The 27119-nt window shown below is 47.6% G+C and overlaps 1 pseudogene across 1 annotated transcript in view; it reads right to left on the bottom strand.

Moving 5' to 3' along the window:
* Positions 1 to 27119, bottom strand: part of LOC149344925 (uncharacterized) — a 141015-nt pseudogene that overhangs the window by 79685 nt on the left and 34211 nt on the right. The gene's annotated exons all lie outside the window — the stretch shown is intronic.

Genomic DNA, 27119 nt, shown 5'->3' with positions numbered 1-27119 from the left:
CTCGCCTGTGCTAACATATTACTGCAATGTAAATAATGAAACATGCCAGCATTGCACAACATGCTGTAAGACTTACAAAATACACCCCCTGCAAGGCTACCACATGCCTCTTACATGCGGTAATGTTTATATCTACCAAACTATCTAAACTGTAAAATGAGACACCAAGCCTCTGATATCTGGAGATGTGTACCTCCCATGCAATTAGAGTGATTGGAGATGCTCCTTCATGATGGCATTTCAGTTGATAGGTGTGGAATGACCGGATACAAAGGTGAACAACTAGACACCAACTTTTTAAGCAACATCACAATGAGCAATGTGCCTTGGCTTTTCTTCTATCCAAAAAGTTTTATGTTCCATGTTCTGTCTTTACGTAACTGCTTGCATGTGCTCATTTTGGCTTGCTGGGAGGTTCTTTTCTTTGTTAAACTAGCTTTAACTCTGGCCTCAGTCCTCAGCACCTTCTTAATTTTTTGCTAGTGTTCACCTTAAGTCATGTGCAAGCTCACGCAGATCTCTACTTTTCTACGTTTCCAACTGTCACATCTTCTCTGCCTTCGTCATGTCCATCACTGCATCCGACGCCTTCAAGTATGCTGTCTATAATCACCTTAACTAATCTGCCTATTACACATGTATTTTTGTTGACCACCTACTCCTCTATCTGGCGAAGATAGGCCCTGAGAGTAAATAAATGAATTGTAGTCTAAGCTAAGTCTCAGCAAGCATGCATTATTTCAGTTTATTTTACCATGTTGACCAGTAGAGAGTGGACGGAAAAAAGCTGCTAAGTGGAGCTTGACATGCCTCTTGCCCCTACACTGGAAAGGAGCAGGCAAGGCATACGTAACCCCTAACGACAATGGAACATGCCAAGTGTAAAGTAAATCAGTAATGTTCCTCGCATTTATCACAGGGCATACTCTCTGCTCAGTAATTTATTACCCCCTTGGACATTCTGCAAGGAGTGTATACAAGGATGTGTCACCACAATACAATGAGAATCATTAACCCTGTGCCAATACAACAGCAAAGAAATTTATGCCCAATAAATGCATTGCTTACATGCAACCAAGGGGCAAGAATGGGCCAACCTGGCACATGTATGGAAAATAAGGTCAAAATAATAAAGAATGATATTTGAGCAGCCGCTCATTCCCCCCCCCCCCCCCCCCTCCCACAAAAAAATATGAAAAAGGGTCCTCTTCACACGGCACGTTTGAAAGATGCGGCTGTAATATTTGCGAAAGTTCAACTACGTGTGAAATTCAGATATAAATAACGCCAACGCATGCGGTTGGAAGCGAGGCGCCGGGGCGCGGGCAAACAGTAATCGTCTTCAGGTATCGACTGAGGGCCGCTGCTCTACGAATACCACTCATGGCCACGTTCACATCCAACAAGCTTGTAATAAACATTAGACAGGTGTTTATCATGACGCAGCAGCAGCTCATCAGTGCTATTGGCCAGTGCTGAATTTTTTAGCTTGATAAACGCAATCATCCACCGAAACGCGTGTCGACTGTTCCTCGCCAGATTCTTGCAGTCCCACGAGGGTGAGCAGCTTTTCCGCCGGCTTCAAGTCTCCTCTTTCGTGCAGGGCCACTGGCATTGTAACGCACATTCTGCACGGTCGTTTTACTATGCATCGATGCCGCATGGGACAGCAAGCGGTTGTACACTCCAATGCGGCGTACGGGCCGCGCGCACACGCACGCACGCGCGCGCGCACACACACACACACACACCGTAACGACAATACAGCGGGCAGGACGCACGCAGCGAACACGGAAGAACAAAAACCGTTCTAAAGCACCTGTTCACTCAACACCACACATACTCCGCGCATGGTTCCGACTGCGGGCTTGGCTAGCGCTTCGACTCGTCACGGCCAAGCTGCATGCACTGCGCTCTTGTGGTAACAACACTCATGAAACGAAAAGAAAATTTTAATATGTAAAACCATTCAAGTTGTCAGCTAAAAAAGCTACGGTAAAATTAAATGCATCTGATATGTTTTCAAGGTGGTGCGCTTTTGCGGCGTCAGCAACATAAGTATGGACGCGAATACGCGAATGACGCTATGAATTTCCCGTGCAGCTCTACTAGCCACCATAGCTACCATAGCTCTGCAAATGGCATCGTGCTCGGCGTTTTGCGCGGCTGACTTGCCCGCATAAATTTTACTTCCTCCGTGCACACATGCTTGGTGAGGTGAACGGTGGTCGGTGCGAACAGTTTGAAGTTTAATCGACTGAAAATTGCTGAAGGAAAGTCAGCGGCGTTGCATTTTTATTGTTTCTGTGCATCGCGAGTGACTGGCGGCAGCCACACGGCGTCGTCTCCGGTTTGGTGAACTTGTGAGGTGAGCAATTTGTTCTCAGATTTTGAAAGCGGTTTTTTGTTTCTATTGTAACCCTGTGTCTCGTCGCATGTTATGTTCACGGTAACATCAGCACAACGTGCATGCGCTTTCTGTCTCTATTTGAAGTAACATTGGTCGATCAGCGTAAACTTTTGGATTCAATTAAGCACAGGCTGTCCATGTTGGTAGTGCGTTTCGAATGTGCTTTGAGATCATTCTGCGCTCGAGATGATCTTGTGATAATTTATTTATTACCAGGTATAGTCTAGAGATTAAGAACCGTTCATCCCACTGCAACAGTGCTGAAAAGCTGTTTTGTGTTCATGCATCTGCTGTCCTTAAACTTTTCGGTAATCATTCGCGTGGTTCCTTTGGATCTGGACAACCGGCTACTGTTGCTCGGGACGCCTCGCAGCAGAGCCCTTGGGGACGCCCAGTGGGTCAGCTGTTTGTCCAGGTGCCAAGTTACCTAAGGTACCATTCCAGACTTTTTTTTCTGTCCATCAACCTCATATTCCTTGCAAAAATTACAGTATGTAATTAGACACTAAAAAAATTGGTAACTTATACATATTTCAGGACAGTTGAGAGAAATGAAATTAAAATTGGTTTTTGAGGAAAGGAAATGGGGCAGTAACTGTCTCTCGGTGGACTCCTGAACCTAAGGGAAGGAATAAACGAGGGAGTCTAGAGAGAAATGCACATGCAGCATCAGTATTCTCTCTGTAGACTTTTCGAGACCTGGATTCATTCCTTCTAGGACAGTGCCAAGCAGTAGGTGAACTGCACACAAATTTATTTTCCTCTGGTGCAAAGTAAAGAGTGAAAATGTTATAAGACAAGTCTCTAGTCTGTTTCATTCTCACTGCATTTGCTCAAAGCATAGTATGAAATGCTGTATTGCTTATACCCTGGTTTCCTTTACTTTGAGCAGTAGGTATTGACAATGAACATCAAGGCAACTCCACTCTCATTGCTTGTTGCTGCTTTTAGGTTTCCTCCATGATTTTCTGTTTGCTCAGTCCTGGCCTTAACATATTTTCTTCTGCTGCTTAGCTTCGAACTATTGGCTAGGTTACATGGTTCGGCTACTTCTATGTTCACTGTGAGGTTTGAGAGCTTGTTGCTTTGTTCTTTTTTTATAAACATCTTTGTCTTCTCGAGGCTGATTGGCAGTCCGGAACAGAGACCACATGCATTGTTTATGTTAAGATGATGACATGATAGCCTAACACATCATATCGTTGCCATTTGAGCCCCCTGTATACTTGCTTTGTTGCACTGGGAGCAAAAAAGTTTAGTGGAAGTTGCAATGAGGCGCACTTTTGTTTAGACTAGTGACAAAGGTTTACTGTTGCTTCGCAGTAAAGTGCTCCCACCTGTTGCGCACGAGCATTTAGAAGGCTGTCAAATACTACTATCAAGGATTTAGCCATTGTAATGTCGCAGGTCTGTTGTGTAGGATTTCAGATCATTGTCTTGCATTGTCCCCGAAGCCTGTTGTGTGTCAGTTACGCCACTATGCTGTTGTATTTCTGTCCAGTGTAAAAAATATTTTCTGTGATTATGCTACACGCACAGGTTCATGGGGAAGTAAATAATTTGTGTCGCTTCAACCGTGTAATGCTTCAGAATGAACACATGCAAAAACACATGCTGTTAAAAGCCTTGGCTTGTGCAACCCAAGTGTGAGGAGAATACTATTATGGCAGGGATTCTTGCATTGCAGCCTTTTAAATTCCTTTTTTGTAAAAAGAATGACGAGAGGTTTCATGAGTTACAGCTCTCTTTCAGTGCTTGCTCAGAGAAAGCGTTTATTGTAAGTAAGCAGTAGTCGCTTTTTTCTATTGTTCAAGCAGCAGCATCAGCATGCCTCATCATTTTTGTCTTGAATGACTGAAGGTGCTTCCAGAGCATTGCCTTCTTTTTTTCTTGTTGTTTATTCAGCATGCAATATTGTGTCTATAGATTGCTCTTTAGCATTATTTTGCGTTCTCCTAAGCAAATTTTAGGCGACCAAATTCAGAAGCACCTTGTATTGGCCTTGCATGCTCGCTATTAATGCAGAAGTAATTATATGCCACACTAAACACCAAATCTACATCCTTCAGAGTGGGTCTAGAAGCTTGTCTCCAGACTCTTGCCATTCTTCCCTTTAGCATGTTAAAGCTAAATCCCCTTCACAGGGATTGGCAGGATACGGCCGGGGCCAGCCATCGAGATGCCAAAAGATCGACTGTGTTACTGTACATACATAGATTGCCGCACAATTTGAAAAATGTGGTCTGAAGGTATGACGCAGAAATGGTGCTCTTGGCCCCTAATAAGTTGTCTACAAACTGTAAAATTGTTAAGAATAATTTTGTGAATTTGGTCCGGGAAAAGCATATGTGCCTTGTAAAATGTATGTGGTGTATCGGATGCTGTTATCTTGGGGTTGGGTTTATGTTGGTCAAACTCGAAGGTGTGTGAATGTAAGACCACGGGAGCACAAGAGATATTTGGATATTGGTAGGGGTTCTAACTTATCTTACATCGCAAGGAATGTGAAGGCTGCTAGCCATTCCTTTTGGCAACACTCATTTTGGCGATACATTCGGAGCAGATTAACTGGAAAATTATCGAGGCTAAACATATCTTATGACTCGGTGACAAATCTGTGAGTGTGCTGTCCATCGTGTTAATATGCGACGAGTTGGACTATCTAGATGAGAGGAAAGTTAAGGGCGATCTTTTACTCATGTTGTGGTATAGCATATCTGTAACTGTGTGGTTTGTGGTGTTGTTTGGCTTTTCTATGTACTCCCTGTTTACTTCAATAAACTTCAGTTGCGAGTCAGCGCCTGCTTTGTCTCCTTTCTTGTCATTGTCTCGTGCTGGTATGTTCACGTACTTGCAGAGTAGATTCACTGAATTGAATACTTGCAGAGGCTTGTGAAGAAAAACCAGAGGAATTTTCTTTCCTTTGTCTGGAATGGAAGTTAAAAATTTTTTTCGCATTGCTAGATGTTTGCAGCATGAAATTCCATTCTGGAAGGGTAAACCCACTAAATTGTACATTTTGTGTGCAAGGGTACTGATGCTTGCATGAAACTGAAAACATTCGTCCAGGCTATCTGGCTAGCTTCCTTCTTCCTTGTGCCCAGATTTTTTTAAACATTACTTTGTCAGACTTATTTTGACTTATTTTTTACACCACATTTTGTGATCATATGCAACAAAATTCAAAACATGATGCTCACTGGTGTATGGTTTAGTCTGGGGTAGAATGATGAGAAGTACCTACTATATAGTAAAATTTAATATTACTAGTGTAACAAACAAAATTGCTCTTTTTTTTAGTGGAAAATTTTGCTACCAGAGAGTCGAAGCGGCATGGCATGATGAAGACTTGGACAGTGTGCATTCCAAAGTACCTGTATTCATGTCAGCACAAGAAGTTGCGCACAGTGCTTCAAACAGTTGGTGAGTACCTTGGTGCTGTGCTTCTGCTTAAATAGATAGGTAGATATTTTATTTTAAATGTGCCTGAACAGCCAATTGGCCTAAATGAGTGCACACTAAGTCAATACAAACACCATGACGTGAACACACATAATACAGAAAAATGGTCACAAATACGATAATAATAGTAAAGAAAAACAAGCATAATGAAGTAAACAATGAAAACAGCAAATTAGGCAAATATTTCTGTGTCATAAAAAGTTGAATTGTATTATTTGCAAGCGAGTCATTGGTGAAATGGCATGCATGTCAGGATAAAATCTATCATAGCATTTGGTGGTTTTTCCCTGAGGCACACGAAATCGCAGTGACATCAATAACTGCTCACAGTCAATAGAGCCGAGCACAACTTTATGTAGAAAATGCATGTCACGCGTGAGTCACCTGTCATAAAGAGTAGACATACCAAGGTCTGCTAGAAGAAAGTCGTAGTCTTAGAAACGACAGCGCTTAATATATCTATCACAAAGGATGCATACAATCTTCTGACCATTTTCGATTTCATTGCCAGAGATAACAGAGGCACTATTCTAAGCTACTGATGCAAACTCAAGAGGTGGCATCACGAGAGTACAGTAGCCAAATTATGTTTTTAATCTGAATAAGAGTGTGTATCTGAAAATTTGAGGAAAAATTGAGTAGCAGTTAGATATTTTTGCAAGAAATACCACTGTTAAAATTGGTTATAAATGATATGTCTCACATGCACACTTATCTGCTGAATATAGTAAGCATGGCTTGCGACCCGAGTGCCTCCGATGTACGAAAAAAATGGCCAGGTTACTGCATGACGCGTGGAGCAACCCAGTGTAGCACATTCAGGCTTCATGGAGTGGAGAATGAAGGCAGTAATAACTTTAAGAACAGAAAACACAGGACCAGGAAGCTGACAGAACACACTGACACTCGGTGCATGAAGGGCATTATGGAGTTGCCTGTCGTGTCGTGCAAGATGGAGGTCGCACAGACAGATGTTAAACATGAGTCGATGCATATACCTTCTGTCATTACGTAGTACTCACTGCAGAACTCAACAAGGAAGAAGCAAAGTTAACAGCTGAGCATGGCCAGACTCTTGTGCTTTCCTCCGCAAGCAATCTGGAAGCGCAACTCTTCGAAGTCTTATGCTTTCGCTCAACATATACATCATCACTGCATGTGTCGAGGAAAAGTACATAGCCTTAATGTCGAGTGACAGAGCACTCACAGGACCCAGTAACAGCTCACTTAGGTGTTCTGATGCATCTACAGGGCACCTCATGAGAGATTCTTAGGCTTCAGAGCACTCAATCTACAGGGCGCCTCATGAGAAATTCTTAGGCTTCAGAACACTCAGCCCTTGCAGAAATTGTTTCAAAGTTTGTTGCCACATGGACCTCTTCGTAATAATGACCCTAAAAGCGAGCCTTCCTTTAGTGTCACAAAAAAGGCCTAGGACATGGGTCTTTTTTGCTCCTTCATTAGAACCAAAATGTAAATGTTTGCAAGCGAGATCTTTCACAGATATGGAATGATTTCACGAAATGTCAAAGAGAAGACTGAAGCTGTGCGAAGCAATACCAGCAACAGCCCTGCCGCGGTGGCTCAGTGGTTACGGCGCTCGGCTGCTGACGAAATTCTAGAGGCCCGTGTGCTGTGCGATGTTAGGGCACGTTAAAAAACCCCAGGTGGTCGAAATTTCCGGAGCCCTTCAACACGGCGTCCCTCAGCCTGAGTTGCTCTGGGACGTTAAACCCTAATAACCAAACCAAGCAATACCAGTTACAAACACATCACAGCTGTTGAAGAAGCTGAAAGATTCATGCCTTCATCATTTTTCTACATCAGACACATGACTACACTTTGTCTTTCTGGGCCATCATTTTGAAAAGGTTAACATGGCAGCGGCCTTCGGTTAAATTTCTGCAAAGAGCCCTTTGTGGAAACTTAAGCATCTGTTCCTTGTGAAGCGCACTGCAGAGATATTTGAATACCTTAGTGAGCTGCAACCAGCACCTGTGGCTGCATTTTCACTGACATCAGAGATTAGTACATTTTCTTGCAGATGCTGAGATAATAGAAACTATGACTGAAAGCATAAGGTTTCGGGGAAGTATGCTTCCCGATTGCTTGTGGGCAAGTGCTGGGTAACCACCAATCCAGTGGGTACAAGCTTTCTCCTCACCTGGTGCTCGTCTTCTTTAGGGTGAAATGCCGGCCAAATGGTTCATTGCCCCACCTTGAGATGAAGAAAATACCTTGTGCCATGGTGCTCTTTGTCCTCAGATTCCCTCGCGCCATCAAAAATCACAATCATCATCATGCTTGTGGGCAAGTGTCTGGCCTTTTTCAGATGTTACCAATGTTCCTTGCTCACTAAGTTGTGCATTGAGTACTATGTAATGGAAGGCATCTGCATTGAATTGTATTTGGCACCCATCCTTAGCTACTTTCTATTTCCACGAAATTGTAGACAACCGTAGACTTTCATGCACACAGTGGTGTCCGAGTAAGCGCATTTTGTCTGCTTCTTCCTGGCCCTGTGGTTTTTGCTGTTTACTGTTATGAGAAATGAATTTTAGGCAATGAATCATGTTGGTTTCAAATGTATTTGTGAAATTTATAATAGGTGTTGTGTGGCTACTAAATGAGGATTTTTTTGTCTTTTCAGATGGATCCGACAGTAATGTTTAGAGGTACAATGTGGGCAATTTGTCATGAAAATAAAACGTATGTACTTGTACTCAACCAAACACTTGCCACTCTTTCATTCTAAGTTGCATTCTTTGTACGTGTGCAATACATAATATGCATGAAAGTCTTGTACATAATACTTATTTCCTCGGCCTCTGGACTACTATATCTGCAGTGAACATTCTGGGCAGAAGCTATACACAGATGCATGTGCATGTACTACTGAAAGTATTATCGAGAGCAAAAATAACAGACCCCTGCCAGCGCGTGCCAATCTGTGCCAAACTGCATGCAAGCGCCGCTTGACGAAGCACTCCAGATGCCGAGACGAGCGCAGTGGCACGCAATGCGTAGCGCTCCTCGAGATGGGCGCACGCCACTGCGCTGGTCTCGGCACTAGGAGCGCTTCGTCAGGTGGTGCTCGCATGCAGTTTGGCGCGGATCGGCACGCGCTGGCAGGGGTCTGTTATTTTTGCTCTCGATAGTACATAATTACAATGCAGATTATTTCCGTTCTAGATCAGATGACTTCCATGTGAACGGAGGAAGTGTGCATACACATTACGGGACCTTTAATAAGAACACAACAGAAGCATTCGTTGCAAAGAAACGATTTCATTCTCGTGCATAGCATAGCGTAACTCTCCGTTACCAAGAATGTGACAACCGTCGGACGGAGTCGCTGTATTCATGTTGCAGAAAACCCTCCGGCAACGCATTACCAGCGGGTTTCTCTGTACTGAGGAGCATTTTTTTTTTACAGTGTAGTGCGGCTCAGCCGTTCTAAATTTGTGGCGCTAACTGTATCGTGAGACAGTGACCCAAGTTTGGAGGAAACAGAATTAATAACAATCAACAAGAGCGTTTGCAGCGAGAGAGCTTCCGTTGATGAAGCAGTGGTAGAAGACTGGCAAAATGTCGGACTTCGTCCTCATTTGGCTGCTTACGATGCCAACAATGTATTCAATGCCAACGAGATGGCACTATTTTTTTAAAGCTGTCCCTGACAAAACTATCACCTTTTGTAGGGTCCGCTCGCGGGCAGCTCAAATCCCGCGCCGCTCACCGCGAACCCTTCTTCCCGAGAGGAGAGGGCGGACGGGAGTGTTGCGCCCGGTTTGGCGAAAGAGGAGATGGACAATGGTCCCGCACGGTGCTGTGAGAGAAGGGAAGCACAGCAGCTCGTGGCGGCGACCACTCGCCTGCCAAGGAGCGAGGCAGAAAGAAACCTGTCTTGGGGAGTAGCAGTCGGTAGAGAAGAGCTGATAGAGGCCCAGAAAGCAGACGGTCTATGCCAGCGGGTGCTGAGGGCAAGTAAGACGCATATCTGCTAGGCGATCATGGCTTGCTGCTCCGCTACATCCCCCAACTTGACGAGGAAGAGGCGATAGCATCCCCTTTCCGAGTCGTGGTCCCGAGAAGGTTGCGGAAACGGTTCCCACAGTACTTCCCTGACTCAGCGCTGGCAGGCCATGGCAGCGGCAGTAAGACTTAAGACAAGTTATGCCGTGTCGCGACCTGGCCAGGCATGAGAAAGGATGTGCTGGGATATGCCCGTACCTACCCGGTATGCCAGGTAGCGAAGCCTCAGGCGGGCAAGCCCGCTGGCATGATGAAGGCGGTAGTTAGCAACTACCCGTGGCAAGTGGTCGCGTGCGATATCATGGGACCCCTCCCTCAGTCCGCACGCGGAAACCAATTCATCCTGGTAATAACGAACCACTATTCCAAGTGGGTTGAGGTTTTCCCCCTTAGAAAGCTTGTGTCGGAATGAATTTGGGAAAAACTGTTGGAAGACTTTCACTCGTTTCGGTTTCCCTTCCGACCTGATTACAGACAATGCTTCTTATTTCACAAGAAAAATCTTTGTAGACTCTTGTCCGGCGCTTCAAATCCGCCACAGGAGAACGAGTCCCTACCACGCTCAGAGTAACATAACCGAGCGGGTGAATCGAAATCTGAAGAGCATGCTGGTCGCGACAACCAAGCAGCACAGAGATTGGGACGCGCGGCTGTCCGAACTGGCGTTCGCTACAAGGACAACCGTGAACAGGTCAGTGGGTATTACACCAGCTTACTTGAATTTTGGGAGAGAGATCGCATTTCCGCTAGAGAATGCCCTACTTGACGCGGCGGGGCCTGCGCCCCCTCCGCTTTCGCAGTACGCGGCAAGGCTCCCGGAGCGCCTGGAGGCAGCGCAGCGCGCGGCTCGCGAAAACCTCTATCAGTACAACAAAGGTCGCCGTCACGTCGTTTTCAACACGGGTGACTTAGTACTCAAGAGAACGCACCCACTTAGTAACGCAGCGCGGTTTCGCCGCGTCGCTAGCTCACAAGTGGGCTGGGCCGTACGAAGTTACGGCACGGACTACACCGCTCACCTACCAGCTGCAGTTGTTGACAAACAGCGAAACCGCCGGTCCGGTGCATAACGCTGATTTGAAGGCTTTCCACCTTCACAAGGACGATGGCTGCGAAGCGGTGGAAAATCAGCGCAATGCGGCGATCCCACCCCCAGGAGGACAAGCAGGTGGCGGTACGGTTCGCAACCGACGCAACAACTTGAGGGCCAGGTAGCACCCGTGTCTCTCAATTAATAATCACTCGCAATGCTCTCGCCCTCGCAGTATGTCTTCTAGGAAGCTCCAGCGGACCGACATCCGGGGCTCGGACTCCGGAAGGCAAGGCAGACCACCGCCGAACGGCGGCCGCCATCAAGGCGCGCCACCCGACCGGCGGCAGGAGCCGCGCGAGTGCGCTGGTTCCACGGCCGCGGTGGCCCCCACCGCCAGCCTAACCGCGCCGCCAACCACTGGAGAGAACCTCCCAGTGGTGCAGGCCAACGCAAGAGAGCCAGGGACGATTAAGCGCAGGGCCCCCCTCAGCACCCAGCCGGCGCTCCGGCTGCCGAGCAGCCGCAACCCAAGCGGCCCAGGGTCCTGCGGCACCTGGACCACGGTCGCCAACGGAGCGGCCATCTCTTACTGCGCGAGGTCCAGGCGCAGCCCCTTCGCGGCGGTGACCTCCAGGCAGTGACGCAGCCTTTCCACGGCCTGACCCTGGAGGAGAGGGACAAGGAGCCACCGGCCGTGTACAATGACGAGAAGCGGGCCGGCCTGTGTTCCCTCTGCGGCACACTTGTTGTGCACCGGCTCCGCCACGAGGCCGGTGCGCTGCATAGAGCGCGCAGGGAGGCGGCGGAAAAGCGCTTGGCGGCTGCAGCACCTTCCCCCGCTGCGCCACTGTAGAGGGGCAGCCCGGAGGAGGCGGCCCTCCGCATCCTCCAGTCCAGCCGCCCCAACCTGCTGTCCCCGGCGGCCGAGGAGCTTTGGAGGGCGCTGCCGCAGGGCCCCCAGTGGAGCCGGGCGCCTCGCTCCCTCAGGCGGCTGGTGAGGAGCCCATCCATCTAGCGGAGAGCGGCCCCCCGGCGAGCTCCCCTCCCCCCTTCGACAACACCATGGACGCCGACCCGGACCCGGAGGTCATCGAGCGCCTACTGGCGGACCCCGGGACAGACGTTTGAGGTTTGAAGGGGGGGGAGATGTAGGGTCTGCTCGCGGGCAGCTCAAATCCCGCGCCACTCACCGCGGGTAGCCTCGAACCCTTCTTCCCGAGTGGTGGGGCAGGGGGAGCCAGGCTAGGCAAGGAAGCCTTCTTAAGGCGCGACCGCCAAGGCTGGCTCTCTTTTTTGGACCAGCTCTCCCAACACCTGCCCTTCGCCCGAGGACCAGCTGACCCCCGCTGCCCAACGACGCCCGACCCCCTGCAATGTGAGAATAAACCTTTTCTTATGAAGACCTGCCTCGAGTCACTGCCTGTGCGCTCCCCCGCGCAGAGGAATCGCCCACACTTTAAAGGCGAAGCTTGCAAGAATAACCGTTCTGCTTGCCGCGAACATGACAGGCACCGAAAGTCTCCTCCTGGTGATCGGAAAAGCGCATCTCCTGGTGATCGGGAAAGCGCAGAAACTAAGGTGTTTCAAGAACGCAAGGCACCTTCCTGTTGAGGAAGGTGCCTTGCAAATAATTGAGGAAGTGATGGGTGCCGACAATTCTTCAGAAGACGACGGCTGTGAAAAGATGCCGCAACGGCAGCGGCGCACTGCAAAAGAGGCTGTGGAAGCGCTGTCTGTGCTGGAGGACTTTTGCCAACAAAGCCCTCATAGTGTGCACACCGCAGAACATCTGGCAGCGCTTACAGCTATTGTTGCCACCCAGATTACACCCAAGAAGCAGACCACCATAACGCAGTTCTTTAGTAAATAAAGGTATGGCATGCTTGGATGAATTTCACGTTTTTGTCACTTGGATAATTCGACAATTTTTCACAGTCCCGCAAAAGTCGAATTAACGATTTTCTACTGTATATATATATGTGAAATTGAGAAACGCTTCATTTCAATCAATGTTTACCTAAATGAAGTGTTTCTCAATTTCAGATTTCACCTCTAGCAACCAAGTATGTTTATCTTTTTGTGCTACATCTCTTCGATGGTTGCTAGCAACGCTTCCAAAACGTTTTTTTTGGAAATATCCAGTTCATCCGCGAACATGGGCAGTAATTGGAGATTCCCAGACAAAACACCTCTTCAACCATTTCGACCCTTCGAATCGGTGCTCCCGGCCTTATACACAGACGCTGCCGTATATCCGCGCGACAGAGAACGCGTAGCCGCGACGGTAGTGGTAAACAAGGAAGGAAACATGATCACGTGTGCCACGGCAAAGGTCGCCGGCACAGCGGAGGCCGAAGAGATTGCCGTTGCGCTGGCGGCAGCAGAAGGCTACAGAACGGGCCGATCTCTCAACATACTGACGGACTTGAAGGAGACGTGCAGGAACTACATGAGGGGCAGGATCAGCAGCTACAGCCCTTAAAATACTCAGCGGGGTAACCTCCGCAGAGGAGAAACCCAGGCATAACCTAATCTGGATCCCGGGCCACGCGGGCATAGGGGGGAACGAAAGGGCAGACAGCCTAGCTCGAGGTAACACATTCCGAGCAGGGCAGTCAAATGCTCCGGAGCTCCGCCTACAGGCTTGCGAGGGGGCATACGCAGAGACCTTGCACTTGCACAGGGGAGCTAGAATTAGATATCCACCACCACACAAAGCCCTAACAAAGGAGGAAGCGACCGGCTGGCGCAGATTACAGACAAACTCCTTTCCTAACCTGCACATACTTAATAAGATGTTCCCGACACAATACAGAGCCACCTGCCCTTGGTGCGATGCCACAACTACACTTTATCATATCACGTGGGAATGCGAACGCAACAAAGCATTCCACCAACACGAACACCCGAGTGCGGAGCAGTGGGAGAGTCTGCTCACCAGCGGCGAGCTCGCGACCCAAAGGGCCTTAGTGCAGCACGCGAATGATGCAGCACGACTCGGTGGAGCCTTGGAATAGGGGCCCACCCTTGCTGACGAGAAGCCTCAAGTCGCCAGCGCCAGAGAAGACGACGGAGACTTCACAACCGCGAAACCCTTGAAAGATCCAATAAAGTTTTCACTCACTCACTTCCCGGCCTTCATTACTCAGCCTGGTACAAAGATGAACGACCTTCGGAACCTGCCAGACTTTGTGCGTCCATCAGTAAGTGGTTTTATACTACATTTGGGGACGAATGACCTGAACAGCGACGACATTCAGACTGTGATTGAGCGGTACACAGAAGCCTTTAACGTCATCCACACAGAGCGGCCTGAAATGCAAGCAATCTATGCAACGTTGGTTCTACCACGCGCCCCAAACTGTCGGCGACGCTCTAGTAACTGGCCGTCAGTGGAGAGATTCAATCAAGAGTTTCAATTGTCAACTTGTTGAACTTTGCCATCGAGACCATAGTGTGTTTTACCTGAACCACTCTCTGCAGGTCTTTCTGCCAATCAGTGTACTCGCTGCAGATGGAGTGCATCTAAGTTTTCGTGAGGTTTCGGTGTTGGTGTGGCACATTTACAACCTTTTCCTCGACTACCATCGGCATCGCCTGACAGAGTGGCAAGACCATCTGACGACAACCGATGATTACACCCGCCCCACAGTGGAGTGTCTCACTCGAGCAGCTCCAAGCTACTCTGAGGTCCTCGCTAACCGCCAGTAAAAAGGAAAGAAAAGGTGAAAACCCACAATCCTCAACCACACCCGAGATGCATGGCCAGGTGGAGGAGGATCGAACACCTGTTCTCCAAGGGTGCCGTCCCAAGAGACCACTACAGCACCCAAGGCTTTTGCGCGAGGGGGACACTGCGACATCATCCGCGACCCACCGCCGAGCTCTACTCCCAACACCAATGCGGCCGTGACCTTTTCCCAATGTGGACCGTAACATGATCCCCGTTACCGCCTCCAGGGAAGCGACAAGAGACAGCACCACCCAGAGACCCCAGTTAGCAAAAACACTTACCCCCTGGAACCCACTGGCAGCAACCTCCACCTAAGACAAACCACGCGTATACACCAACCACCCCAAACACGGCACAGAAATCCACGGAAAATGGTGCAAGGACACCAGCAAGCCCCGGTGCAGCCTCAGCCCGTTTTGATCAAGCACAGCGACCGCTGTCTTCTACTGTGGAAGGCCGTGTTGATACCAACACTAGCCTGAAACCGGAAATTCCCAAAACCCCTCTGTCTCGCTGCAATCTCGGAAACTGCTGTGGTTCCGTCCAACGGGTTCGTCAGCACTGACAATCAGGCCACGTGAGTACGCCGACTCTCTCTTTATCACCCTACCGACAGCCTTCCTCAAATAACTCTAAATTTCTAAAGTTAGCAAAAATTGTGTATAAACGAATAAGCCATGAACCCCAAATCCATTGTCTAAAAATATATATGCAATCCAAAATAGCACCAAAAAGTTTACAAGTTTCACTAACACCAAGTCAGTCTTGAAAAAGGACAGGCTCTGTCCGAAATGTCAACTCGCAATATATGTTTACTTAAAAGAAGCATTTCTCAATTTCGCATTTGACCTCTAGCAACCAAGTATATTTATCTTTTCGTGCTATATATATAGTGATGTCCTGGCAGCTGATTGATGAATATAAGATAAGTCACCAGAAATTGAAACACAACAGCATTTAATTCACAACATTTCGGCTGGACGATTAGCCTTTTTCGAGTGTGGTGTGTGTGCGTGTCATACAAGGCTGGTCCTCCAGCTGAAAAAACGATGCAAATTAAATTCTGTTATGTTTTTCGATTTCTTATGACTTTTAGATAAAAACGGTAATCGAGGAGGTCCCATGACCATTTTTTGTTTGCAATGAAATTTTATATGTGATGGGCAAATGTGTCCACACATAGGAATGAACCTTAGTTTTGCAAGAAACGTCGCAGTTTTCTCGGAAAAAAATCACATGTCACAAGAGCTGGAGAATGTCATTTTTGGCAATTCGCAGTTGCAAGTTTGGATCCTCATTGCATGCGCAATAAATTTTTTCCGCACTTCAGCATTTTTTCAGAAACTCTTTGCAACTTGTACTATGCGAAAAAATAAAAAAAAGTTTTCTTGCTGTGTCAATCTTCTGAGTAAAAAATAGTAAACTTCGTTTCTGGAGCTATGGGTGCAAAAAAAGGCCCTTTTCAGGGAAGCCTTTGGGCAAGATGCCTAAAGATCTCCCCACTGAACACTTTTCTCAGTATTTTTCAGCTACTTTTGCTCACCTCAGCCAACTTCTGTAGCTCTAGACTAGACAGATATTTTTCAATATGGCCTCAAAATTGGCCGAAGTTCTAAAACGTCAAAAAAGTGACAACTGTAACTTTAATTTAAAAAATAGTCAAAACTCGATTTAACGAAACCCGATTTACCGAAAATCTCGATTTAACGAAGGTATCCTAATTCCCCCTCAGACGCCCATAGGGTTCAATGCTTTGACTAACCCGAAGTAACGAAACCGATTCCGTGATCTGTCCCGATTTAACGAACCTTTTTTCGAGAAATAAAGGTGAAAAAGTGTTAATTTTTGGTCTATTTTGTAGACAGCACCCCAAAATTTATTGATTGCGAGTCAGCGGTAACAGCGCGGAGCATCTTCAGCCCGTCGCTTTTTTCAAACTGCGCGGCGCAAAACGTTTTAATTTTGAGTCGAGCTCACGAGATGGCGCCAGCAGTAAAAAAGTTTCGTGCCACATTTCATAGATGGCGCTGTTGCAGTTCGCGTGTTTTTTTTTGTGTGTGTGTGTGTGTGTTGTGCTCTGTGTTCGCTCTTGTGCGGATATTTCCCCGTGTCTCTGAACGCACGTCTTTGTCAAGCTCAGCTTGTTAGGCCTCCATCAGTCTAGCCTTGCTATCGTGAACGCGGACGTGGTGTGTGCGAGCAAGCGCGCCGCTAACCCTCCTGACTAGCAGATGGAGCCCTGCAAGAAACGAAAAAGGCTTACCCTGGACGAGAAAGCGGACATAATTCGTGCTGTGACAAGTGGACAGAAGAAATGTGACGTGGCTGCATCACATGGCATTCCAGCGAGTACTCTCTCAACAATATTGAAAGGGAAAGATGACATCCTCCGCGCCACTTCGTCGGGGAATCTCTCGCTCAAAAAAACGCTGAAGACCACTCCTCAAAGCAAAATGGAAGAGGCCCTCTTCGCCTGGTTTATGGATTTGCGGGCGAAGAATATTCCCGTGAGTGGAGACCTGCTCCAACAAAAAGCTCGCTCTTTCGCGTGCTTGCTGGGCGACAACGAGTTCAAGGCAAGTCCCGGCTGGCTGTCGCGCTTCAAAGAACGACACGGCATCGTCGGGAAAGTGCTTAGCGGTGAAGCGAGCAGCGTAAGCATGGCTGTAGTTGGCGACTGGCAGTCTGAAAACGTGCCCGACATTCTGGAAAAATATGCCCCCAGTGACGTCTACAACGCCGACGAGAGTGGTCTATTCTACCAAATGCTGCCTAAAAAAACACTCACCCTGAAGGGGCAGGCGTGCCGCGGCGGCAAACACAGCAAACAAAGGCTGACTCTTTTGCTGTGCGTCAACATGGACGGCACCGACAAACGAGACCCGCTTGTCATCGGAAAGAGTGCGAGGCCGCGCTGTTTTAAAGGCACCAAAAAGCTTCCTGTGAAGTACGTTGCCAATTCAAAGGCGTGGATGTCGCGTGCCATTTTCGCTACATGGCTGAAGGAATTCGACAGCGACATGTGTCGCCAGAAAAGGAAAGTGTGCCTGTTGCTGGATAACTGCACGGCCCACTACGTTGCAGAGGTCGAGCTGACCAGCGTGGAGCTCCGCTACTTCCCCCCAAACGCAACATCCGTGGTTCAGCCCTTGGATCAAGGGATAATTAATAGCGTGAAGTGCGCATACAAGCGTCGAGTCGTCGACAGAGTTCTCCTCAACCTGGAGCTGAAGCGCGAGACGAAAATAGATATTTTTATGGCGGTTGAGATGGTGGCGGCGGCTTGGAGAGCATTGAGGCCGTCGATAATTGTCAACTGCCTCAGGACTGCCGGTTTCGGTACACTAGGCCCTGAAACTGCCGAAGCTAGTCCGGACTGCGCGAGCGCCGTGCACGAGGATGAAGATGCCTGGGAACACCTTCGCTCAGTGGATGAAGTGCCCACAGGCATAAGTTTCTCAGACTACGTGAACGCCGACGCAAACGCAGTCACAACGGAAGTTTTGACTGATGCCGATATGTTGCGGCTTGTAGGAAGCGTGGAGGGAGTGACGGCTGAAGACGCTGCCGACGACCCTGCAGGTGCCGAAGCTCCCGTGCCGACACCAGGTCAGGTGATGGATGCTCTCGATCTGCTGCGACATTTTGCCGGCGCACACGAGGGGACGGAAGACGCGCTACGCACTTCAGACCTACGAGAAATCTGTGCGGCCGTTGCTCACAAAGCGCACGCAGGCAAAGATCACCGACTTCTTTGGCGGAAAATAAATTTGTAGTCCCCTTGGGCCTTTCTTGTCGAGTAAGAATTTTTGTTGTTTCTTTTCATATGCGCTAGCGGCGCCGGTCGTGGTGTTGGCGCTACCCACTCGAAAGTAGCGCGGGGAGGAGGTGAAGCGAGCGCGGCTTTGACCGCTTATCTGTTCTTTCAGCCAGCTTCGCGGTTGTTGCTGCGACACGCGTCTTATCTTTTCTCTTTATCTTTCCTCTGATCTTTTAACTTTCCTCTATCTGCACTAGGCAGCGGTGGTGGCTGGGCTGAGCCAGTAGGCAGGGTGCAATTTCCTTTCACCCTTCTCTCAGTCGCAACAAAACAGCAACAAGCAGCGCACGACTGCTGCGACACAACAAAGCACAAAAAAAAGACGCCAGCTGCTTCGGCCGCCGCTAACCTAGCTTCCCTCGCCCTTTCTCACGCTGCTGATGACGATGACCATACGGATCGCCTATGAGCAGTACAGTAGCGCCGCTCGTGGCAGTATTTTTTTCTTTTTGCTCTCGGCGCACCGGCTTTGCGGGCTGCGGAGTGAAGTCGAATTAACCGACGCATGACCAAATTTGTTCGAATTAACGAGAGTTTCGCCCCATAGACTCTTATGTATAATTGTAGGGACCTCGCGTGCGCGTCGAGTTATCCAATTTTCCGAATTAACGGGAGTCGGATTAACGAGCTTTCACTTACCACTGCGGTAGTTTATGGCCTCCGCGATCGGCTCCGGCGGCTCGCCGTCGCGGAGGCCACGGGTAGTTATTGCTGCCGCGGCAAAAAAAAACCCCAAAGATGGCGCTAGTTGTATGATTACCAACTTTGGCGCCAATTTGTCATTAGCTGTGTGGCTTGCCGTCCAGTCGGCGGTATTTAGGGAAGATTGTTGCGCCGCTAGCCGAACCGTCCTTTGGGTCGGTGCTACCGGCGTGAATTCGTCACGCGCGAGTGCGACGAAAAGTGAAAATGGTACATGCTAACCGATACGACCGCGATAAGCTGGTAAGGTTTATGCGGATGCAAAATGCATTATGTTCAATGGGTGCTCAGTCGGGGACTTGACTTTACTACTTTTAAAACGAAAGTACTGTTTAAGCGGGTACGTTTTAACGAGGTTTTACTGTAATCGAATGTACTGAATTATGTGCCCAAGAAATGCCTCATTCAATTTAACGAAGTTCTCGATTTAACGAAATAATTCACGGCTCCCCTCAACTTCGTTAAATCGAGTTTTAACTGTAACACCATTATCGATTTTCATTGAAATTTCTCTGAACAATCCTGAATATTTCAGAATTATAACACATTGAAATTGTATTGCATTATATTGTTATAAATTATGAAAATAAATACAAAACAGACTTCATGATTTCAATCCCTACGACTCCTCAGTATTCCCTCTTAGGATGCGCTGTCGTCAGAAGCTGGACTTAGTATTGGTTGCATGTGGGTAAATTTTAAGCTATACAGTTGCTGAGTTCATAAATGTAATTCGCAAATGTTTTTTCTGTTACACTCAAAGGTTTAAAGCTACTATTCGCTTTCGTACTCTTCTAACCATAGGACTTAAATTACTCCAAGCATATTTTAGCACGTTATTTTGGAGTGACGTGTGTTTAGTAGTAGTTCAAGCAAACTATTAATGCACCCGCCGCTACTATCAAGATGCCTTTAACGAGCTACGGCCACTCCAGGGACGAACCGAACTTGGCAGCCGCTCCTATAGCTATATAACGCCCGGCGTTCTGCCGCCACGCCGCACTGAGGCTTTAGCCACTGCTATCATCTTTCCATCGCAACACACTGCTTTCCTGAATGCCTGGCAGTTAAGTCTCAGCCTCCAACCTTCGACCAAGACAGCCCATCGCAGTGGTGAGAGGATGTTGTTCGGATCTCGAGTTTTGCGTGTTGTTTTGCAGGCCTGGTAGACGGTGGGGTCGTTTTCTGTACTCGTGTTTTCTCTGAGCTGGAGGGCTCCCATAGAGAAAGATATTGGTAAAGAGCGGACACTCGGCGAAATCTGGCCCCAGGAAATGACGCGCAATCATCCTCCTCCAGTAGATACTCTGCCGCCTAGGGGATGGCGCCACCAGTCTCTAAACGCGCGCGGCGGCAGACCCATCCGAGCAGCATACGACGGAGCATCGTGGGGGTGCGCGTGAAAGCGTGTGGCGTATTTGTTCGTGCGGGCAGACCGCAATTTTTTTCGTCTCTCTTGCCCTTCGACGCAGAACTCCTCCCGTTTATGACGGCGGCAAGGTGAGAAATGTTTATTTGTGGAAGTACGCTGCATTGCAAGCAATTCAGGCGGCCGCGCCGGCCGCCGGTGCCTGTCTGCAGTTCGACAGCATGGGTGTCATACAGTGGAAGAAGTGACCTTTTGGAAAAACTGCCCAGTTCCCTGTACACCAGGTACCGGATGTGCACTGACCACTTCACAGCAAAGGACTTTATGCATCCCGGGCACACGCGACTCACTAAATTGGCTGTGCCTTCTGTGTGTGCAGGTTTGCAAGGCAAGCTGGTCACAGCATATATATTTATGAAGTAAATAATGTAGCAGGTAATCAAGAATTAAGCTGACGTGCTATACAGCAGATAATGCATACGTGCCTAGTTCGTATCTTTCCTTATGCTGCAGTTCACTTCAGTTGGCTTGAGAGTTTTTGTTTTGCTTCATGGTCAATAATTTCACTCTTCTGCTGAGCCTTTCCACACTGTTTTTCAAGCAAGAGGCTCTGCATTCACAGATGTGCGCTCATATGACTGCCGTACTCATTCTGAACATTGATTAGTTGCCGTGGTGGATGAGGGCTTCTGGTGCCTGGCTGGCGATCTCAAAGAAGTGGGTTCGATCCCATTCAGATTTCGATGCAGGCAAAATGCTTGAGGCCCTGTGTACTGTGTGGTGTCAGCACGCATGAATGCACACTGGTGGTCAAATTTCCGGAGTCATTTACCAGCATGTCTCTCGTAGCCTGATTCGCTTTGAGACAAAGCGGTATAAATGAGACATTTGCTCATGTTTTCTGCCACTGCCTGCAGCGCCGCATCTGCTCATGGACCATGGCCACACCACAACAGACAGGGCAGATCATGGGTGTTCTCTTCCCCCAAGCAGCAGCCGCTTTCCTGACTTGGCTGAAAGGGGTGCAAGCCCTCAAGAAAGCAGCTGCGTTGGTTAGTGCTTGTTCCTTTAAAGCTGCTTAGTATAGTAGCATTTTCAGTAGTAGTGTTCAGTAGCATATGTAGCATATTCTTCGGATAGCGTACACTATCATTTTTGCCCATTGTAAGAACAGACAGTAGGGAAGCGTTGATTTCGTGTGACTTTTAAACTGAATGTTTATCGTGTCTTGTTGCATCATACGCAACGTCTGTCTGTTCACCATTTTTCCTCTGATGGTAAAGTTTCCAAGTTATGGTTTAAGTGCTGGTACAGCTCACTCGATAGATTTGTGAACTGTTGTAAACATAAACATAGTTCCTCATTTCTGTACTCGCACATGCTCCTTAATGTTTCGTATACACAGTTTGAGTAAATTTTTATAGTATATTTGTTATGTATAAAGTTTATATTTGAGGTGGCCTGGGTAAAGTTTGGTTGTCGCCATCGTGTTGCCCATGCTGGAATAAGGCTAGACGACTATTTCGTAGTTTCGACAAGTCATCAATATTCTGTACTAGTATGGTTGACCTGTCACTAAGTAGAGTTTGACCTTGCCTAGGCTGCAGGTAATTGGTGTGCGCCGGACAAGGTCCCGTGACCTGCAAGCTGGTTGGCACGCTGAGTACAGCTATCACTCTAAAAGGGGGCCCACTGAAACTGAAATTGACAAGAGATGACAGGAAATGCCTTACAGAGGCATTGCAAACAAGAACAGAGAGGAATGTGTGCTTGCCTCAGCACCACTGTTAATACCTGAATTGCATGTGCCAATGCATATTTGTGTATTCCATGGCGTTGTGTTCGGCTCTTGGGTTCCCTTTAGACCTCAGAAACATAACTTTCCACTGTAGAAAATCTTAAATTTCATGCCTTAAGAACAAACAAGCCGCAGTATTCTGCAGAAAACGTCAAAATGCACTTCAGTGCCATTCGTGTAATAATGAGAACTATTAGTTTCATTTTTTTCCCCACCTATTCACGGTAGGCAAACAAACCTTTGCCATTAGGCTCATAAGCTGGTAAGAGCACTGATCTCCACTAGGGGAGCTGGATGCCGCATCGGGCACCCGAAAGTGAAGCCACCAGAAGTGAGCGGCCTTGTCCCGGAAGTCAGCCTTTGGCAGTGCATGAAATCGGACCTCAGCACGGTTTTTCAGTTCCAGTTTTGTTTTCCCACTTAGTATTTCGTCTTTTCGTCGTTCTCATCTTTTTACATGACAATGCCTACCTGTTGCGCCGTCAACTGAGCGAGGAGACCAGCGAATTCTTTGGGAAAAACATTTCAAAAATAAGGGTCCATTGCATCGGAATGGGACGACACTAGCAGACGACAGGACGTCGCTACACGCAGCAAGTATGGAGCCTCGTCTACTCAGCTCCGTGTCGTCTCGTTTGCCTAGGTTCGCCAACTCTGCTCTTTACTGTGATGCTTGTTCCCACGCTCAAGCCCAAGTTATGCTGTCAATGGGGGATACATTTAAGAAAGAATAGATAAAAACTTTCACCAGGCAGCTTACTTTGCAGCGACCATTTTACCGAATTATGTTTAGACCGAACCGGAGGGGCTAGGCTACTATCTGGTGAGGTGTCGACGGTGTTCGGTTGGTTTGCCTTAGAGCCCCCACAAAAGGTATGGTACTGCTTTTTCGAGGGAGCGTGCCATGTACTGTTTAGTATTGTAGCAAGTTAAGCATGAATGGGCTTTAATTCGTGGTGCTTGGTGCAGTTGGCTTCTAACAGTGCTTCTCACGCGCACTGCAGTATTCGTCTTCCTTCTCAGTCGTTCCTCTCGGGCTGTGCCGTTTCTTTGCTACACGAAAACTCGGTTTTATGATGACCTAGCCTCATTGTCATTCCACTACTTCTCCTTTACGCTCGGAAGACAAGAACCAGGCAAGAACATCGTGTTTAATGTGCGCACCCCTTTGCCGCGGCAGGGTGAGACCTGCAAGCCTGTTTTCTTCGGTTTCTCTGAAACTGCAGGGTTCTGCACACAATGCTCGCATTTCTCGCGTTCAGCTTGCTTGTTCCTTTCATATAACAGTAGACATTACACGAGAACAGCGCAAAAAACTGAGAACTAAAGGGCGAAAGACGCGACTTTTTGCATTGAAATACTCAGCAGACAACCGACTTCCGGGACAAGCGGTCCAACTTCCGGTGGCTTCACTCGCGCTCGTCTCGGAAAGCGGGAATGCGGCATCCAGCCACCTAGTGGAGATCAGTGGGTAAGAGAGGCCATGTTTTCAGTGAGCTTGCGACTTGGTGCGCAAGTGCAAGGAAGGTGGCTGTGTACATACAACATGTTTATATACCCATATAGTACCTGTTGGCCAGAAAGAGAAGACGCTGGCAGAATTGAGTGCAGCAAAGAAAGCAAAGAACAGCAGAGCACTGGGTGGCTGGAAACAGTGGTGAATGCTGCTGGTGCTGTGTGGGGAGCTGCATGCATTGAAGTGTCGGAGGTTTGGCCTCACTGTTTCGGTACATGCGTCTGAAGCAATGCCTTTTTTTGTTCAATTAATTTAAATATCTCCTCAACCCTCAAGCTCCAACCATTGTATTCATCCAGATAAGGTAAAAGTCATTTGTCTGACGTGTTCCTACAGATGTCGGTAACAGCATCATCCAAAAAGAAAAGGCGGCTCTTTACACAAATGTGCGGCAAATGCTTAAGGGGACGTTTTTTTGTGCATTCACAGGAAACTAGGGGTGTTAACCATAGCATTGAATGCATAAGGTGTAATGTAACACTAGAAGCGTTTACTTCACATGCAGGAATCTTACTCTGGGACAAGTTATATTCGGGACAGTCGTGTTCATGGGTTGTATGAATGAATCGCGCACAGTGCATTATGCTCATAGAAAAATAACCGTAATGCAATACGTTGCACTTACTGCAAGCAATGTTTACTGTGACGGAACCATTAAAAGGCATTGTGCCAAGACTGACTTTATTGCTACCTCTTTTTCTTCTATTGCAGTTCTTGGCAGCGGTCATGTAATGGGCTCAGCATACACAAATTGTCTGCAGTATTCCAAGTCCAGGGCCACAGCAACTATAAGGAGGCCGCAGGTGAAGGTGAAGAGCTGCCACAAGACCATCGCAAGGTTGCGCAAACAACCAACTACTTCGAGGGCACTAGGTGTCATCCGGCCATTTGTCACGGACGAAGTGTCCAAACTTCTCACTGCACACGTGCGTTCAGAGCCAAGGGGCAAAGGCAAACGATTTCCTTTGTGGCTAAAGAAGTTTGCGTTGCACCTAAACTATCGTGGACCACGGGCGTATAGATTTTTAGCACCCATTTTCACCTTGCCAACCCAGCGTTCGCTGAGACGATGGTTGGCTAACGTCAACATGAAACCAGGTGTGATTCCTGGGGTCATTGAGTTGCTTTCAGCGACAAGTCAGACTTGGGATAAGAGAGATCAAGCATGCACTTTGATCTTCGATGAAATAGTACTGAAAAAAAACTTGTGCTACGATTCCAGTCAGGGTGTTATTCATGGCTTTGTGGACGATGGTAATGTGCGGACATCGACAATTGCAGACAGGGCTTTGGTTGTTCTGGTGGGTGGAATCTCCAAGAGGTGGGTTCAGCCAATAGCATTTACAACTGGACACACTTCCACACCAGCACCTATTATGCGTAAATTGCTCATGTCCCTTATTGGTAAACTTAAAGAAATGGCCAAACTGATAGTGAAAGCACTTGTTTGTGACCAAGGGGCGTCAAACATCAGCTTGTGTTATCAGCTGGGCGTGTCTGTTGACAGGACTTTCTTTGAAAGAAGGGGTGAGCGGATATATTTTATTTTTGACGCGCCCCATCTCGTTAAAACTACTCGTAATAATGTGCAAGCTCACAAGTTGCTAATTGGGGAAGAGGTTGTGGACTGGGCTTACACTGAGCACCTGTACAATTCGTCCCACGAGTTGTGCTTGCGTTTAGCCCCAAAGATGACCGAGCGGCACATTTTTCAAAAACCGTTTTCTAATATGAAAGTAAGCAGAGCAGCACAAGTACTGAGTGCTTCAGTGAGTGTGGCCATTATGGCTTTAATATATGCAGAGGAGCTGCCCGCAGCAGCAATGGCTACAGCGCAGTTTTGCGAAAGAATGGATAAACTGTTTGATGCACTGAACAGCTCAACTCCTAAAAAAATAACGCAAAGGTATCGCCATGCGATTAAAAGGGGTGATGACGAACTTGTTCACTTCCTTCAAGATCAACTTCACTGGATTAAAACGTGGAAGTTTGCTGTCAAGCGTCAGCCACAAACAATCATAGGCTGGCAGATAACTATCCAGGCTGTTTTGCTTCTTTGGAGTGATCTTTCTCAAAATCATAATTTTTTGTACCTCCTCACCCGTTGGCTGCAGCAGGATTCGCTGGAGAATATATGTTTGGGCACATTAGGCAGAAGCAAGGCTGCAACATGAATCCGAATGTTTTCCAGTTTATCTCTGGTCTAAAGCATATTTGCATTCAGAAACTGTTTAAACTTTCTGAACAAGGTAATGCTGAGGAGGATAGATGTCTACTGGAATGTTCACCATTCTCTGTTAGCAGGGCACCTCTAGTTGATAATGCTGGGCAGGCTCCTGCTGACGACTATCCGTCCTTGCAACATGTTTCAGAGCTAGCCGCGGATAAGCACTCTCGTATTGACGATTCTGTTGTCTATTACGTGGCAGGCTTCTTGGTGAAATATTTTGTTGGTAAATATGCAATGAATTGCATTTGCCCTCAGTTGTTGAAAGAGGAGGACAATACACTGAGTGGTTCTCATCAATATTTTACGATGCTGAAAGCACATCATGTACCAGGCAAAGTGTTTGGAAATTTAACTGTGCCATCGCAAAGGGCATTCACATTTGTGCAAACACTTGAGACCCACTTTCTTGCTTTGGTTGAGGATACTGCACATCTAGAGAGGGTTTGCGATGTTTTGCTGCGACATCTCCTATGCATTGGGGATTTTGATTTTTGTTCACTTGAGTGCTGGCAAAAGTTTGTGAAAATGTATTGTAGAATTCGTTTATGCTGGCATGTGAGATTTGTGCACAGAAATTTAGACAAAGTTTGCTTTCAGTCGTCAGTTTCTGGTGTACAACTTGATAAATTTAAAGGTTAAAATGTTGCGTTGAAGCATACAGCTAACTTGGAACCAACGTGCCCCAACATGATCTTTCAGAGAAGTACACAGGATGGAAGGTCAGCCCACAGGACTTGAAGGGTGGGGGGGACTGGATTTAAGTGCACAAGCAATGTGCAAGCCTCTGCAGGACTGCTCTAGGTGCCGCCTAATTTATCAAGTGCATTCCATGGGGGGGGGGGGGGGGGGGGTCGATCTGTCAAGCTGCTGTTCACTTCCAACAAGGGACTCGAGTGTGAAATGTGAATTGCATGCTTATTTACTTTAACCACAGGCCAAAAGAGTAAAGCAGTGTTCTAATGCCCGCACGATAGCTGTATTTTATCGATTCGGTATATACTGCCAAAAGGT

This window comes from Amblyomma mixtum, chromosome 5 (genome assembly GCF_055824585.1).
Source record: "Amblyomma mixtum isolate Tamu chromosome 5, ASM5582458v1, whole genome shotgun sequence".
NCBI classification, from domain to species: Eukaryota; Metazoa; Arthropoda; class Arachnida; order Ixodida; family Ixodidae; genus Amblyomma; species Amblyomma mixtum.
The sequence above is the reverse complement of the archived record's forward strand: the minus strand, read 5'-3'. Positions and strand labels throughout refer to the sequence as shown.